This window comes from Scylla paramamosain, chromosome 7, assembly GCF_035594125.1.
Source record: "Scylla paramamosain isolate STU-SP2022 chromosome 7, ASM3559412v1, whole genome shotgun sequence".
NCBI lineage: Eukaryota > Metazoa > Arthropoda > Malacostraca > Decapoda > Portunidae > Scylla > Scylla paramamosain.
In genome coordinates, this window is record NC_087157.1 from 26634573 (window position 1) to 26639267 (window position 4695).

The following is a 4695-nucleotide window of genomic DNA, read 5'->3' on the forward strand; positions in this document are numbered from 1 at the left end:
AGTGGACGGGAGCTTAGGGAAGAGTAGACAATTCTCTCCAATTCAAAGAAAATCCAGTAGGGCAACTTTCCTCTAAGACTCTACCAAAAATAGTACTGCAACAAATTTCCGCTTTATATTTTCCTATTAAACTTTGGTGAAAAATATAAATATAAGTATTAGATATAAACACAACTTACAAAAAAAAAAAAAAAAAAATGGCAACTTTATCAAGGTCACCAAAGAGCGGCGATTTTGAAATTAAGAAATTTGTTATGAGGGCCCTAAAGCAAAATGCCAGAGATTAAGAACATCCAGAGTCAGTATTGTGTATATATATATATATATATATATATATATATATATATATATATATATATATATATATATATATATATATATATATATATATATATATATATATATATATATATATATATATATATGGCAGGACAGGGCCGAAGCTCTTCAAAAGCATTCTCCAGTGTTTTAAAGAGACGTCAGCCTGCAATGTGGGTGTCTTTCAGCGACATGAGACACAGAATAATGAAGACACGCCTCCTCTGTCTTTGTATAGTACCAAACCATGCCCCACCTCATTCCTACTTATATAGAGCAGAACGAAGGATACAACAGAAGTTACTATAGCTAAGGCAAGACAATCGAAATCAATACAAAATATCCTCCGGTTCTGGACAATTTTTTTGGCTTTCTCTTATTGGGCTGCCACCTAGGTGGCCCCTTCTTTCCCCCATCCCTCTTTTTTTTTTTTTTTTTTTGCTGCCCCAGACGAAAGTCCCTCTTAGATGAAAAAAAAAAAAAAAGACTGTTAGTCTCTCATGTGTCATTACAAAGAAACCATACAGCATGTAGTGCATGCAAAGGCCTGTCCACACCAGGAAACATTGTTTGGGAACAATGTTTGCAAACAGTTTGTAAACTGCTTGCAAACTTTGTTTCCTGCCCAGACCTCAGTTGTCGTCAGGATGCCTGCGAGTGCAGAAGTTGCTGCAGCAGCCTTTGTATTTTACTTAGCACTTTTGCAACGATGCTCCCTTCTGAACTGTATTTTGGTGACTTTGATCTTTCCAATTTCATTTGCGCTTACAGAAATTTACCAGCGATCTCCGTCACAGCATCCACCTTCTTCATTTTGTTTTTATAGTGCACACATGATACATCCCACAATGCGGAGGATGAATTCAGCAATTCAATAAGCTCTAGTCTTTTTTTTTTTTTTTTTCGCTGACCACATGGTGTTGTCACTCCAAGCCTCGTGCTGGTACTGATTCATCACCTCCGCCGCACACACACACACACACACACACACACACACACACACACACACACACACACACACACACACACAGTGTTTTCTGTTCTGAATAGGAAACGAATACACATTAAAAAAAAATATTAGGAAACAGTTTGCAAACTTTGTTTCCAAACTTGGTATTGTTCAATGCCTCAAAAACTCAATTCTTCCATTTATCAACTTGACACAACCTTCCAGACAACTATCCCCTCTTCTTCAATGACACTCAACTGTCCCCCTCTTCTACACTGAACATCCTCGGTCTGTCCTATACTTATAATCTGAACTGGAAACTTCACATCTCATCTCTAGCTAAAACAGCTTCTATGAAGTCAGGTGTTCTGAGACGTCTACGCCCACCCCATCTGCTGCTAACTCTGTGCAAGGGCCTTATCCGTCCATGTATGAAATATGCTTCACATGTCTGGGGGGGCTCCACTCATACCGCTCTTCTAGACAGGGTGGAATCAAAAGCTTTTCGTCTTATCAACTCCTCTCCTCGAACTGACTGTCTTCAGTCTCTCTCTCATCGCCGCAATGTTGCATCTCTAGCTGTCTTCTACCGCTATTTTCATGCTAACTGCTCTTCTGATCTTGCTAACTGCATGCTTCCCCTCCTCCCACGGCCTCGCTGCACAAGACTTTCTTCTTTGTCTCACCCCTATTCTGTCCACCTCTCTAATGCAAGTGGTAACCAGTATTCTCAATCATTCATTCCTTTCTCTGGTAAACTCTGGAACTCCCTGCCTGCTTCTGTATTTCCACCTTCCTTTGACTTGAATTCCTTCAAGAGGAAGGTTTGAAGACACTTATCCTTCTATTTTTTATTACCGCTTTGGACCCTTTTCTGGGACTGGCATCTCAGTGGGCTTTTTTTTTTATTTATTGGATATTTGTTGCCCCTGGCCAGTGTCCCTCCTATAAAAAATAAAAATAAAATAGATATAGCAAAAAAAAAAAAAAAAAAAAAAAAAAAAAAAAATATATATATATATATATATATATATATATATATATATATATATATATATATATATATATATATATATATATATATATATATATATATATTAGTCCCTCAGCAAAGTGTGCCAGATGTCTGACATGGAAGAGGATGTGGCGCTGGAGTGTGTAAAGCATGCCAGAGACAGGGATGAGATGATGCAAGTGGTGCTGAGGGAAATGAGGAGCCTCAGAGTGGAAAAGACAGGAAGGGAATGAATGGTGTTGCTGCTGGGACGTGTGAGGAAACGAATGAAAGGATGATTGAGGCAGTAGAGGAGTTCCTGGAAAAAATGTGGAGTGCTAGATGTAAGAATTAGTGGTGTGAAAGGTGATGCCTGTTTTTCTGTCTGCTTTTTTTTTTTTTTTTTTTCTGTTTCCCTACAGGAGTTGCAGTTATAAAAGCCTGGTTCAGGAGTAATCCCGAGCCACCTGCATTAAGATCAAGATCAAGATCAAGAAGAATCAAAGGTTTAGCAGTGAGAAAAGCAAAGTAATGATTGTGAATAGATCAGAGGATGAAAGTAATGTGGTATGGAGACTTGGAGAGAATGAGTTGAGACAGGTGCAAGAATACAAGTACTTAGGGATGTGGATGAGTCCTAGTGGGTGTGCAAAGGCAAAGAATGAAAAGATAAGTATGCTAAACCAGTGGGTAGGTCGATTGGGAAGCGCGGCAAGGATGAGAGCAAGTAAGTATGATGTGTTGAGAGAAGTGTGGAAGAGTGTGGCTGTGCCATGTATAATGTATGGTATGGATGTGATTGCATGGAATGAAAGTGAAATTGATAAGTTAGAAGTGGGCCAGAACAAAGTAGCAAGGATGGCACTGAGTGCACCGAGGTGCACAGCAGTTGAAGCCTTGAGAGGTGACATGGGATGGAGCACCTTTAGAGAAAGACTGACAAAAGCCACACTTAGGTACAAGATTAGGCTTGAGAGAATGGATGATGCAAGAATAGCAAGGAAGGTGTACCTGTGGAATGAAAGTGGAAGCAAATGGAGGAAGAGATGCATGAGAATGACAGACAGGAATGGATTGCAAGTTGTGTGGGCGATAAGAATGGCTGGTAGGAATCAAAATAAGCGTGAATGGGTGGTAACAAGAGGAGGAAGAGTGGGAGCCGAATGGGATGTGAGAAAATGGAAGGATGAGATAGACAAAGAAGTGAAATGTGTGGGACTGAATGAATGGAAGAATGAGATGGAAAGAAAGAAGACCCTGGAATGGTACAAGGAGAAAGAGGCCCCGAGGTATGAAAGGTGGTATGATGGAAGCCTGGGCGGTGATCTTCTCTTCCGAGCGAGGGCACAGTGTATGGATGTGAATGCAAGGAGTTACAGGTGGTCTGAGTCCCGCAGCAAAGTGTGCCAGATGTGTGACATGGGAGAGGATGAGACGGTGGAACATGTGGTGCTGGAGTGTGTGCAGTATGCCAGAGACAGGAATGAGATGATGCAAGTGATACTGACTGAGTTAGGGCATGATAGGAATGAAAGAGTGGAGAAGACAGGAAAGGAATGGATGGTGTTGTTGCTGGGAATGTGTAGAGAGGCGAATGAAAGGATGATTGAGGCGGTGAAAGAGTTTCTGGAGAGAATGTGGCGTGCCAGGTGTATGAACAATTAGGATAGAGGATGCTGTTCGTTTCTCTTTTTTTTTTTTTCCCCTTTCTACAGGAGTTGCCGATCCAAAGGCCTGGCTCAGGAGTGATCCTGTGCCACCTGTACCATCAAGATCAAGATCGAGATGGATGCAAATCCATTCAAGAGCTAGATACAGGCTAGGAGACATAGAAACAGACTGGGTGAAGAGTGAGAGAGGAGTTAGGCAGGGCTGTATATTGTCACCAACCCTATTTAGCCTGTATACAGAGGAGCTAGCAGCCAGGATGAGAAGAATGAATGTAGGGGTAAGTGTGGGGAACGATAAAGTATGTGTGCTCCTTTATGCAGATGACGTAGTTGTTATGAGTGAATCGGCAGATGAGCTTCAAAGTTTGTTGGATGTAGTGGATGGCTATGGTAAAGACTTTGGAGTAAGGTTTAGCAGTGAGAAAAGCAAAGTAATGATTGTGAATAGGTCAGAGGATGAAAGTAATGTGGTATGGAGACTTGGAGAGAATGAGTTGAGACAGGTGCAAGAATACATGTACTTGGGGATGTGGATGAGTCCTAGTGGGTGTGCAAAGGCAAAGAATGAAAAGATAAGTATGGTAAACCAGTGGGTAGGTCGATTGGGAAGCGCGGCAAGGATGTGAGCAAGTAAGTATGATGTGTTGAGAGAAGTGTGGAAGAGTGTGGCTGTGCCATGTATAATGTATGGTATGGATGTGATTGCATGGAATGAAAGTGAAATTGATAGGTTAGAAGTGGGCCAGAATAGAGTAGCAAGGATG